General features: G+C 39.9%; 1 long non-coding RNA gene and 1 pseudogene across 1 annotated transcript in view; one reads left to right on the plus strand and one right to left on the minus strand.

Annotated features, from left to right (window-relative positions):
* Positions 1-5,645: 5,645 nt before the first annotated feature.
* On the minus strand, positions 5,646-8,161 carry LOC138147050 (serine hydroxymethyltransferase, cytosolic pseudogene; annotated as a pseudogene).
* Positions 8,162-8,960: 799 nt separating this feature from the next.
* Positions 8,961-13,986, plus strand: part of LOC138147219 (uncharacterized) — a 19,286-nt gene continuing 14,260 nt past the window's right edge. Inside the window, exon 1 of the long non-coding RNA XR_011164735.1 lies at positions 8,961-9,151. This is a non-coding gene — a long non-coding RNA (uncharacterized lncRNA). The remainder of the gene's footprint in view (positions 9,152-13,986) is intronic.

A 13,986-nucleotide genomic window follows, 5' to 3' on the forward strand; every position in this document is an offset into this window, starting at 1 on the left:
ATCATCATTTCTTATAGCACAATAGTATTCCATTACAATCATATAGCAGAACTTGCTCAGCCATTCCCCAACTGATGGGTATCCCTTCAATCTCCAATTCTTTGCTACCACAAAAAGAGCTGCTATAAATATCCTTCCACAAATAGGTCCTTTCCGCTTATTTTTTTTAAAATCTCTTTAGGATATAGATCTAGTAGAGGGATTTCTGGGTCAAAGGGTATGAACAGTTTTACATCCCTTTGGACATAGTTCCAAATTGCCCTCCAGAATGGCTGGATCAGTTCACATCTCCACCAGCAGTGTATTAGTGTCCAAGTTTTCCCACATTCCCTCCAACAGTTATTATTTTCCTTTTCTGTCATATTAGCCATTCTTATAGGGGTGAGGTGATACCTCAGAATTGTTTTAATTTTTATTTCTTTAATCAATAGTGATTTAGAACATTTTTTCAGATGACTATAGATAGCTTTGATTTCTTCATCTGAAAACTACCTGTTCAAAACCCTTGACCGTTTATCATTTGGGGAATGTGTTGTATTCTTAAAAATTTGACTCAGTTCTTCATATTTTTGAGAAATGAGGTCTTTATCAGAGATACTTGTAAGTGTAATATAATATATCCCCCAACTTTCTGCTTTCCTTTTAATCTTGCTTACATATCCACCTGTTTTTATTAAGTGCCTACCGTATGCAAGACAAAAGCAGTTATGTAAGGGGGAGTGTGAGAGCCAAGTATCATGGATATGATATTCACACAGCTAAGTGTAAAATACTTTTGGTTGGGAAATAGCACTATTAGATGAATCTTCAGTCTTGAGGTACTCTACCTGACCCTAAAAGTTTCTAGCTTCCAGGTTGGGACAGATCAACCTCAGAGTAATGTTGAGGACAGCTCCTCCTCAGAAGACAAAAGAGGTGGGATTAAATTAAGACAGAAAGCATTGAGATTTTCTTAGCACTTTCTTAGTATCAAAGTTAAACCCTGGAAATTTTCCTAAGGCAAAGGGAGAAGGCACCTTCCCTGGAGATGTGCAAGGACAAGATAGACACCTATTTGTCCTGGTTGCTGTAAGGGCAGTACATTATAGAGCCAGGGGGATGAACCAGGTCACCTTAAAAGGGCCCTTACAGGTTCACAAATCAGTCTGAAACTTCCTTGCCCTACAGGCTAAAAAGGACAGTCTCAGAGACTGCAGAGGCTTACCCCAGCAACCAAGCGAAACATTTTCCAAGTCCCATATTAACTCAGTTGCTGAGAGATGCTCTTGGGAGATGAAACCTGACTTTTATAAACCCAGGAGCTGTGTTCTTTTCCAGGCAAACACTATTCAAAGGAGCTGCGATATTTCACGAGTTATGCAGGCACGCTGAGAAATGTAGCTGATAGGAAATGTCAGTTCCTGCCTCCCCAGCTTTATGGTAATGATGCTGTAACCTAATAGAGCCTGATGCTGCCACCAGAGAGTTGGATTCTTTGTCAGAACACAGAATAGCTATGAAAGCCACCTTGTCTATCTGAGACTGAGATATTTAACAAGGTTTGTGTTTTTAGGCGCATGTAATCATATTGCCTGGTCTGGGGAAGCAGAGGGAGAGGGTCATAGCTTTCTGAAAGGGCAGTATTGGGGTTTTAAAAAAATCCACGTGGGGATGATGGAGTTGGAGCTGCCAAGGAGGAAAAACACTTCACTTCAGGAGTGCCCCTGGTACATCCAGAAGAAATCAATACACAATTAGTTCTGCTGGCATTGTCAGGGGCAATGGGCGTTCCTTTGGCTGTAATACTAAATTCTGCTCTTAACCAATGGATCTAAAAAGACCCAGATCGAATGAGGGACTGAGCTATTTTTCTTCTCCAAATATTCTCAGGATAGACAGCCATGGAGTCTTTCATTAAAAAGTATCCCAGGGGCCTGTATCTCTGCCTTTTCTATAACCAAACTGTTTACAGAAAGACCTATTCTCTTTTCTTCTAGTCTTTTCAAATTGAAGGCCTTTTCCCAGAATCCTCTCACTCTCTGTCTCAGTATCAGTATCCCTGTCTCTTTCTCTCCCAAACCCTTTCTGTCCATATTAAGTTTTCTTCTTTTTACTTATCTTCAGGTTTATGGTGGCACTGCAATACAACTAGGGAGTCTGGTCTAAGGTTTCCCAGATTATTTGACTTGGGAGCTTTGGAAAGCAGGACCCAAATGAGGAATTTGGGAGGGAAATGAGGAACCTTAAAGAATCAGAATGCGGAGGCAGGGAAAGAGAGGAGAGTCCTAAGGAGCCCACTGGCCTAGAGGATTTCTATGCATGCAGATGTGAAATCCAAAATGCAAATTACCAGCTGTTATTTCTTAAATTAACTTTCCTTCAGAGTTCATAGTAAATGAGGCAGCATGGAAGTGTCCCATAGCACAGTAGGATCTGAACTAGGGGAACGCTGAACTGGGGGAGCTGCCTGCCTTTGCTTTCCCATCATAAGGCCGTGGGGCTTCTAGGGGCAGTTCCGCTGGCTCAGGGGAACACTTCCCCACCTCCATCCCAGTTTGTCTAAGTGTTTCATAGTTCTGCCTGCCAGAGCAGACAGCCACAGCTCCCTAGAGACAAGTAGGCAGGCAGCAAGGGCAGAGTGGAGACCGATTTGCATTTCTAATTATGTATTTACCTGCCATTCTTTCTGCGCTGTCATTTCCAGGTAATTGAAGGCTTTGTATAAGCCCAGCTGGGCCAGCAGTGCCTACCCCACAGTACAGAGTTACCTGGACTTTTTGGTGCAAGGTGGGGGCCCAAGGCTCAGAGAGGCCTGGAGGTTGGTTGGCATCCTCTCTCTGGCCTGAGTATGTATGTGATAGAGTACATGAAAAGGGAGGCTTGTAGTTTACTCCTGTCCTAATTTGACAGAAGTTTTTAGGTTCATCCACTTTGAAATATGGATTCCTCTGTTCTTGGGAAAGGCAAAGGTGACTACAGTAATACATTATAGGCACTGAATGTGATGGGATAGAAAAGAAGGAAGTCAGTAGATTCTTTCCTTACAAAAGAAGGGAAAGACAAAAAGGTTTTCAAAGCTAAAAGATGAAATTCCCCAAACCCTCCCCTCTTCCATTTCACCCTTACTACTAGGAAAAAGAATTTCCTAATTCTAGGCACCACCTTCAATTGACTCACAGCAACCCTGAGAGGTTAGGTATTATTATTATCTGCACTTTAGAGATGAGGAAACGGAGGCAGAACAGCAATTAAGTGATTTGCCAAGGGTCATATAGCCAGTAAGTGTCTGTAGCTCGATTTGAACTCCAGTGTTTCTGATTGAAGTCTAGCACTCTATGCACTGCACTCCCTAGCTACATCAGTAGAGGGAAGTTCCATACTGGGAGTTCCCTACATTGATGAAATCACAGGTCCATAGTTTAAAAAAAAAATTACTATTTGGCCATAGGCTTTACTGTTAAGACTATGACTGAGGATACTACCCAGTATGGTCCTGGCTACCTACAGGAGCCAAATTGAGACCACTATATCATTTCACCAAAACCATGGTCTAGTCAACATTCCTGCAGCTCACAGTAGGTATCAGAGATCACTGTGTGTCACCATAGACTGTGCCATATCTTGGCTTCCTTTTCTTTATTCTATCATTTGCTAGTAACCATGGGAGCTGGGTCTGAGCAGGGGCCTTATCCATCCTGAAGAAGTAAAGGAGATGGCACTGTGGGTCAAGAGTAGCCCCGGCTTCACATGGTCCTGGGTATGTTCTCTTTTGGCTTTTAGATAGGGAAGAAAATGGTTTCAAAGACTGGGCATGCTCTAGGAGCTTGCAAGTTATGAGCCTGCTATTTCATCCATATAAGAAGCCAGGAAAGAAGGGAACATCAGGGCAGCCCAGCTGCTGAGGGAGCTGAGGTCTCTGGGCTTTGAACCCATCATTTCTACTCCAGTGACCAGCTGGGTCAGTCAACCTTGGTTTCTCATCCCAGGAAGAACTGAATTTTAAACACAAATATCCTCAAACCTCTTTAACTAGGAAAATGGTCAATTCACAATTCTAGGAAATTAGCCAATGTAACAGCTGCTTAGTTTAAACTATATTCCTCTTCCCACTTTCTCCTCTCTGTCACTACCATTAAGCACTGAGTTGCTCATAATAAGAATATAATACTCTGCTGTAATGCGCTGTTTTTTCCAAATTATTTTTAAAACAGTTTTATTGCTGTTCTTTGCTTCTTTTTTATCACCACAGTATCCCATGTATCCCTCTCTTTCACCTTCCTTGAGAGCCACTCCATATAGCAAATAGTGGTTTGGGGTTTTTTTAGAGAGGAAAAAAAATGAGCATAATTGGTCAATACATTGAGAAAGTCCAAAAACATGTACAATGTGTAATACCTGTGTACCTTCCATCTCTATAACAAGGTAGTTTGGGGGGTGTCTTCTCATATCTCTTCATTCAAGTCCCACTTGATTTTTATAATTTTGTTACATTTACTTTTCATTTTTTGGTGTGTCATTGTTCTTTCCATTTATGTTGTTGTAGTTACCATGTATATTGTTTTCTTGGCTCTGCTTACTTCACTCTGCACCAGTTCATATCGGTCTTTCCATGCTTCTCTGAATTTATCACATGCATCATTTCTTACAGCACAATAGTATTTAATTACATTCACATACCACAATTTGTTTAATCATTCACCAATCATTGGGCATCAACTTTGTTTCCAATTCTAAGCTATCACAAAAAAGGCTGGTATAAATATCTTCGAGTATATGGGGACTTTTTTCTTATCAATGTTTTTCTTAGGGGTATAAACCCAGCAACAATCTCTAGTTCAAAGGGTATGTACATTTTAGTTACTTTATTTGTGTAATTTCAAATTGCTTTCCAAAATGGTTGTACCATTTCACAACTCCACCAACAACATATTAATGTGCCTATCTTACCACAACTTCATCAACACTGACTTGCTATTTGTTTTGGTCATTTTTTCCAATTTTAAGGGTGTGAGGTAAAACCCTTAGCATTTTGATCTGTATTTCTCTTATTATTAGTAATTTGGGGCATTTTTTTCCTGTGGTCATGAATACTTGGTAGTTCTTTTGAGAACTATTTGCTCTTATCCTTTGACCATTTATCTGTTGGGGAATGGCATATATACATATGTATATACATACATACATATATCTGTATATTTATATACACATGTATATATACATATTTAATATATCTATATAAGGAAGAAAGAGACAGAGACAGAAACAGATAAAGTATTTCTAAGTCTTAGATACCAAATCCTTATCAGAGAAATTTGATACAAACATTTTTTATCCTTTGACCACTTCTTATCTTACCCTAGAAAAATTATTGTCTGTATAGAAGCTTTTCAGTTTCAAGTAATCAAAGTAATCTATTTTATCTTTTGTAATTTCCTCCATCTCTTGTTTGGTTATGAATACATTTCTTACCCATAGCTGTGAGAAGTACACAACCTAGTTCTTTTATAATTTTTTTTTAGTATAATCTTCAATATTAAAGTCCTAATCCATTTGTACTGTATTGTGGAGAGTGGTGTCATTGGTCTAAGCTTAATTTCTGCCAGACAGATTTTAAGTTTTTCTAGCAGTTTTTACCAACTAGGGAGGTTTTAGTAGGCAGCTTTTGTTTTTTTTTTTTGTTTTTTTTTTTTTACTGTAAAAAAATTAATTTATTTGAGTTCAGATATTTTTGAAATACAAATTTGGTTGTATTTTTAAAGCTATAATTCTTGTCACATTCTGTGGTTAATTTTATTGTGCTTATTAAAAATGGTCATTATTGTTTTGCACTCAGCTGTTTGAAAAATAGTTTCTTTGGGAAGGCACCTGATGGTAGAGAGCAGACCAGTGTCTCGCACTGGATAGAAGGCTGTCACTGCCTAGTGGCACGACTCAGCAGGTGATCTGTCCCTCTGGAAACAAGCCTACCTCTCCAAAGCACTGCCGATTGAAGACAGCATTTGTGAGGTACTTTAAGCTTGCTACATAATACTGTAACAGACACAAAACTTCTCAGGCTGGTAATTTTATACTTAGCTGAAGCTTCACAATCATTTCTTCTCAACTAAAATGGACATGATTCAGTTCTGCTGGCATTCTGCTGAACAACATGATACCGAGATTGAGTAACTTTTACAAGCTATTAACATGTGTGTTCTCAGTCATGAGCCAGCCAAGTGACCACTGAAAGGAAGGTTAAGTAAAATTATTTAAGCAATACTTTTAAATTACATCACTGTTCATTTGAATGAAAGCCAAATGGCTATAGGATACTCTGATCTTATACAAAAATTAGGTAAGATTCAAAATAAATTCACTAATTAGTAAAGCATCCCCTAAACGACTAATAATGAACTTTTAAAACAGAGTTGTTGTTCGTACACCATCCTTTAGAGGGGTACACAATCAAGTCCTTAGTGACGGCCAAATGAGAACTTTTTCCATGTAGGGATGTTAGAAAAAGACCCTCACCCCCCAAAAAACCCCACCCCCACCCCTAACCTTCTACTCCCCTTAGCCACCCTCCCAATTATACATTTTCCTTTTCTTAAAAGGGGGCTTTTGGCACCTGGGTAGCCTTCAGGCTAAATACTTCCAATGTGGCTCTGTCCAGTCTCATTTTAAAAATCAGGGATCCCAGGCAAGGGAAAAACAGCTGCAAAGCTCTCCACTTTTTCTCTGATGGTCTTGATAACACTCTGATACTTGGTATCCCCTGAAAGTTTCTCCTTGAATTCTTTCATGGTGACCTGGGGACCGAGGTCTCTCTGAATCTGCAGAGTCAGCTCTATTCCTTCGTGAATGAAATGGGCTATTTTGTAGAAATTTTTTTCTAGTAGTCCTCGGGAAGTCAGAGCTGGGGTTCCTAGTCTCAGCCCACTGGGTCTTAACGCACTTTTGTCTTCTGGGCAGGTGTTCTTGTTGCCAGCAATAGAACAAGCTTCTAACACCTTCTCTGCCCTTCCTGCATCTGTGCATTTGTTTCGTAGGTCCACGAGGATCAAGTGGTTGTCAGAACCACCTGTTACTATGTGGTAACCCAGATCTATCATGGCTGCTGACAGGGCCTTGCAGTTGGCAACCACCTGCTGCTGATAAGCCTTGAATTCAGGTGTCAAGGCTTGCTTCAGAGCTACTGCAACTCCTGCAATGGCATGGTTGTGAGGCCCTCCCTGCAAATTTTGGGAGTCCTGGGAAGACAGCTGAATTAATGAGTGGCTCCAGATTGTACATCGTCTCTTTGCCTGTTTTAGGGTCCACACTGTGCACTCCTTTCCTGTAGAAGATCATGCCAGCCCGGCAACCTCGAAGGGTTTTGTGGGTGGTGGTGGTCACCACGTCGCAATGTTCAAAGGGGGAGGGGACGACCCCAGCAGCCACCAACCCACTGATGTGGGCCATGTCAGCCATGAGATATGCCCAGTTATTGTCTGCAATCTTCCGCATGCGGGCGTAGTCCAGGTTCCTGGAATAGCAGCTGATTCCTGCAATGATCAGCTTTGGGTGGAAAAGGCGGGCGTTTTCTTCTAGTCTGTCATAGTCGATATAGCCAGTATTTGGGTTCACCTTATAGGGCATAGACTCAAAAAAGATGGAGGTGGCAGAGACTTTCTTCATATCTGTCATGAACCCGTGGGTGAGGTGACCCCCATCAGGCAGGTCCAGACCCATAATCCTCCCATGTGGCTCCACCAGGGCTGTGTATACAGCAAAATTTGCAGGAGAACCTGAGTATGGCTGAACATTGACCCCCCAGCTTTGTGGGTCCAGGCCATAGACCTGCAGAGCCCTCTTCTGACACAGAATCTTCAGTTCATCCACAAACTGGGTGCCACCATAATATCTTTGGCCTGGGAATCCTTCTGAATACTTATTATTCAAGCAAGAACCCAGGGCTTCCAGAACTGCTCGGCTTGCAAAATTCTCTGAAGCAATCAGTTCCAACCCAGTCTTTTGGCGATGATTTTCCTTCTTAATAATTGTATATACCTCCACGTCATTTTCTTTCAGTGGCTGTGTCAGCATATCTTTGTGGGCTTCCCAGAGGTTACCATTATGGTTCTCTCCATTGACCGTTGATGCCATATTTCTAGGACAAGGAGTCCTGAGCCGGCACTAATCCGCAAGTAGCAGTGGAGCACCCGAGCGCTGCAGCTTTTGTTTTTTACTTTATCAAACCATGTATTATTGAGTTCTATTGTTTATGAATCTCCCTTGTATAGTCTGTTCCATTGATCTATCCATCTATTTTTTTTTTTTTACCAATACCTAATGGTTTTGATGCCTGCTGCTTTATAATATAGTCTGAAGTCTGGAAGTACTATTCCCCTTCATCATTTCCCTTGGTTTTCTAGAACTTTTGTTTTTCAAATGAATTTGGAATACCAATTTAATAATGATTTTATCAAGCTCTGTAAAATATCCTCTTGGTAATTTGATTGGCATAGTATTAAAAGTATAAATTGATTTTGATAGTATTGTCATTTTTATTATATTGGTACAGCCTAGACATGAGTACTGAGTATTCCTCCAGCTGTTTATTTACATTGTTCTTTAATTCTTTAAGGAGTGATTTGTAATTAAATCCACATAAGTCTTTTACTTTGGGAGGTCGATCCCCAGATATTTTATGCTTTCTGTAGTTATTTGGAATAAGAGTTCCCTTTTATGATCCCTTTAAAAAATATTTATTTAATATTTTATTTTCCCCCATTGCATGTAAAAACATTTTTTAACATTTATGTTTTAAAATTTTAAGTTCCAAATTTTCTCCTTCCCTCCCTTCCCCCCTCCCTGAGATGGTAAGCAACTTGATTTGGTTATATATGTGAAATCATGCAAAACATATCTTCATATTAGTCATGTTGCAACATGAAACACAGACCAAAAAAGCCTCAAAACCCAAACAAGAAAAATAAAGTAGAAAAGTATGCTTTGATCTGTAGTCAGACTCCACCAGTTCTTTTTCTGGAGAAGGATGGCGTTTTTTGTCGTTGTTGTTTTGTACTGTAAGTCCTTCTGAATTGTCTTGGATCATTGTATTGCTGAGAATAACAAAGTCATAATTACGATATTGCTGTTGCTGTGTACAATGTTCTCCAGATTCTGCTCATTTCACTTTTCGTCAATGCATGTAAGTTTTTACAGGTTTTTCTGAGAGCATCCTACTCATCATTTCTTATAATACAATAGTATTCCATCTATTATTATTTTTTGTTTTTAATTTTTATATAGAAATGCTATTGATTTTTGAGGATTTCTTTTGTATCCTACAAATTTACTGAAGTTATTCATTGTCTCAATTATTATCTTTGCGGATTCCCTGGAACTTTCCAAACAAACCATCATATCATCAGCAAGCAGAGAGTTTTATCTATTCTTTACTTATATTTATTACTTTAATTCCTTTCTCTTGTCTATTGATACTGCTAACATTTCTAGTACTATAATAGTGAGGAGACTGGGCAAACTTGCTTCATTCTTATATTTATTGGAAAAAGTTTTAGTGTATCTCTATTGCATATAATGCTTACTTTTGGTTTTGGACAGATTTTTTTTTTACGATATTAAATAAGGAAGGTACTTGTAAGGGAGGGTGGATAGTTAAGAGATTAGGTAAACAAAGGTAGGAATGATGGTCTGGGCCAGACTCCCTGCCCTAATGGACCTGGTATCTAGAGTAGGGGTTCTTAACCTAGAGTCTGTTAATTAATTTTTAAAAAAAGTTTGATAACTATTTCAATATATTTAATTTCCTTTGTAATCCTATGTATTTTATTTTATGCATTTAAAAACTTTCTGAGAAGGTTTCACTAGACTGCCAAAGGGGTTCATGACACATAAATACAAAGTTAAGAGTCCACAGATTAAAGTTCCCTGGCCAAACAAGGCACGACCTCTCCAAGGTTACTTGTTTAGAAGAATCCTACCAGGCCAATGACCCAATGAGTAATAATCCTGACGGTAAAGTGGTGGAGAACTAAAGAAGACTTTCTTTAGTCTTTCCCTGCTTAGAGGAGGTTGTCCAGTTTTATTAACAGGCACTCTATGTCATATTTGGAAGGAAGAAAGATAAAGGTCATGGCCACAATCCTAATTGCCTTGTCTTGAAAAGGTCTAGCTATGTCCCAATCAGAGAAATGTTACCAAGATCTCCAGGGCAAATTATCACACAATTCTTAAAGAAGATGATGATCCTAGAACGCTTACAGTTATAAGAGAAGGTAGTTTGGTTCTGGGTTCACAACTATCAAGAAATGTACCCTCAAGGAGACAGAAGGGGTTCTCTCTTAATGAAATCCTTTGTTGTTGCTGCTGTTCAGTCATTTCAGTTGTGTCTGACTCTTTGAAACCCCGTTTGGGGTTTTCTTGGCAAAAATACTGGAGTATTTTGCAATTTCCTTCTCCAGCTCATTGTACAGATGAGGAAATTAAGGCAAATAGGATTAAGTGACTTGCCCCAGGTCCCACAGTTATGTGAGAAATGCTGACAGTTAGGTTTCCACTGATTCTATAGGAACAATGAGTGTTCCAAAAACAGACACTGCACAGGACGTGTAGGAAGGTATAAATCAGGAGAAGGGAAGAGGGACAGAGCACCCTATCCAGTCACATAGCTGGAAGAAATCTGTATGTTTACCCTTGGAAGGGCCCTGAGGCAAAGCTGTCTCAGACCAGCTGGGGGTCAAGGGATGGTCACCAATGTTTCATTAACACACGTGCTTAACTAGCCTTATACATACTAGCTGACATACCCCTCATAGAATTAGAACTTCATTAACTGTTCACGGGATGCTTGAAACTAATATTGGGCAGGGGAAACATATGTAATGGGCAGGTCAAAAAGACTGTAACCCAGAAGAGCTGGGAGTGGGGTGGCTAGGTGGTACAGTGAATAGAGCACTGGCCCTGGAGTCAGGAGGACCTGATTTCAAATGTGGCCTCAGACACTACACTAGCCGTGTGACCTTGGGCAAGTCACTTAGCCCTAATTGCCCTACCTTTCTCCCTCCAAAAAAAAAAAAAAAGAAGAGTTGGGACCAATCCCAGTTCTGAAGGGAGGAACAAGGTAGGAAATTTGTATGGAAGCAGCATAAAAGGGCTTATATTTGTCTGATGCTTTGTAGTCTCTTCAAGAGGCTACCCATTTATTCAGGAGAGAATAAATGTCAAATAAAGATAATGAAAACCTTCCTGGCTCTACAACAAGTATTGTTGATTCCTAGACTGAGCATGTTTATAACAGTTAGTAAATCTCTGAGTCCAGATGTGAACTCACTCTATGCACTGTACCAACTACCTGCCCAATGAAATTCTAAGTACGTGTTAAAGTCAGGGAAGGAGGACCCAACATTGATCTGCACAGATGAGCTAAGGTTTCTGGGATAAATGAATATTTTAAATGTAGGACCAGGCAGAACCTGGGTAAGCCTGCAGCATCCTCAACATAAGGAGCTCTAGAGTCAGAGCCCCTGATCTCCTTCCCGTTACTACAGGAAAAGACTGAAAAGAAAAATAATCTTGAAAAGGCATGGAATCATAGACTTTCAAGAACTGAGAGGATAATGGAAACCATTCACTACAACCTTTTCATTTGAATGATGAGGGAACTAAGGCAGAAAGGGATTTACCTGAGGTCACACAGAGGTAAAGGCTGGACTAGATGCCAGGCCTCCTGATTCTTCCTTATCTGTTCTGAATATAACACCCAGGCTTCCCTGGAGATGAAGCAACACACACCTCTTAGGCCTTCTTTCTTGGCCTAACCATAAGGCTGGTCCAGATCCTAGCCTCTCTGAGGGTAATGACCTATATGGTAGCCTCACAATCTAGAACAGTGCTTTGCAGTGTTTATGAACAGGGCTTATGCTCTTTAAAAAAAATGGACTTGACCTGTGATTTATCTATTTATCTATTAATATAGCTCAGGATCTCTATCACTTGGAATCTTGAAAGCTGCCTGGTCCACATGGCCCTTATGTGTCAGTGGGAAGACTAGAACTCAGGTTTTCCTGACTGTAACAAGCTCTCTATCCCTATTCCAAACTGCTTCTCCACACGGTATATGCTTAAAGAAAGCTTAGTGTAAAATAATAAAATTAAACTAAGGAGCACCCAACTTTCTCATAAAAACTGAACTTGGGTTTACTTGAAATTGTCTCACTCAGAAATATTTACATTTCACATTCTTGAATTCACATTATTGAAAGTGTGAAACTAGTAGAGAAGAAAGGTTTGCCTGATTATATCACCTTAACGACAGAAATAATTTCTATGGCCTTTTCAAATGTCTGTGCTCATAAGACAGAGTAAAAAGCATTCCTTTGTCTATTTGTACTTACTGCCTGTCTCAGTTTAATGGATCTTATTTAGATTTCTGATATCAAAAGTAATGAACAGACTTGCCTTTAAACCCCTAAAGCACAAATATATTGTAGACAGACTCCCAGTAAAAACAAGTTTCCCATCCATGCTGTATAGGGAAATTGTATGTGTTCAGTCATTTTACAGTCATGTTGGACTTTCTGTGACCCAACTTGGAGTTTTCTTGGCAAAGATACCACAGTGTTTTGTCATTTCCTTCTCCAGCTCATTGTACAGATGAGGAAACTGAGGCAAACAGGACTAAGTTACTTGCCCAGCGTCACACCACTGGTAAATGTCTGAGGCTGGATTTGAACTCAGGAAGATTCATCTTCCTGACTTCAGATTCTTTCCCCTGCACCACCTAGGGAAATTACTAGTATTAAAAAAAAAAGACTGCCAGTAAAAAACACACACACATATGTGTTGACCACAAAAAATGGAAGAAAACCACTCATGCTGCATTGTAAAGAGTATGCCCTCATAGTCAAGCTGATAATTTCTTTTCTCATCTGAAAAATCTTACAGAGCCAGACTAGACTGTAGTTTGCCTTTCTCTGGAGAGACACTCATCTTTAGATTGATTAGTGTTCAAGGTGAGGCATCTCATAGGTTGGTGATCCCGTGAATGGCTTTTCCAGAGTTGTTAATCTGAGTTTGTTTATATTTATCCTAGAGGCTCTGGCAAGATACCATTGGTCTTTTTAAACATTGCCATTTACCCATTCATAGACACAGTTTATCTTGCCCTGGTAGAATATCCTTATGAGGACAACTGATAAGTTATATTATTATGGATCTCGTTTTGCAAGGGACCTTAGAGTTCATCTAGTCCAACCCTCTCTTAAAAAAAAAATGCATTAATCACTTTTGTTTTTATACCACCTATATTTCCCAGCACATCTCTCTCCCTTCCCCTCTCAGAAAGCTAGGAAAAAAAAAACCAATAATCAAAAATGACCAGTACAATGAAAATGTCCAACATATTAAGGAAGGGAAGGGAAGGGAGGGGAGGGAAGGGAGAAGGAATATTTATTCCTTATATATCTACTATGTGCTAAATGCTATGCTTAGAGCTGGGGATATAAATAGAAAAATGAAGATAGTCTCTGTTCTCAAGGAGGTCTTGTTCTAATTGGTGTAGATAATAAAGAAAAAAAATTTCTTCAATGGAGCAAATGACAAGGGCCAGAAATACTAAAGCTGCTGCCTTGGGGCAGACAGCAAGGTTCAAAATCCTTAGGTTGTATTATCAGGTCCGAGGACAGTGCCTAGGGTCTAAAGGGCCTAGAGGCAGGGAAAAGATCTGAAGATCTGAAGGACCTTAGGATGCAGTGTGAGGGGAAATGGTAAGGCTTGGTCATGCCTTCCATTACTGGAAGGAATAGCATTGGTAATTTCTATATCATCCAAATGGTATGAGCAGTCAAGCAGTTGGGTGAACATGCAGGGAAAAGGGAGAGGGAAGGGAGTGGGGATGGACGCTCCAGTGATACTGGGTCTTCCCATCAGACCTGCCTAAATGTCTTTGGTCAATTAAGTGTGTCTTTGTGCGTGCGTGTGTGTGTGTGTGTGTGTGTGTGTGTGTGTGTGTGTGTGTGTGTG

The sequence above is a fragment of the Petaurus breviceps genome, unplaced genomic scaffold, assembly GCF_028583685.1.
Source record: "Petaurus breviceps papuanus isolate PSGF00001 unplaced genomic scaffold, PetGlider_PUasm1.0 90779, whole genome shotgun sequence".
Taxonomy (NCBI): domain Eukaryota; kingdom Metazoa; phylum Chordata; class Mammalia; order Diprotodontia; family Petauridae; genus Petaurus; species Petaurus breviceps.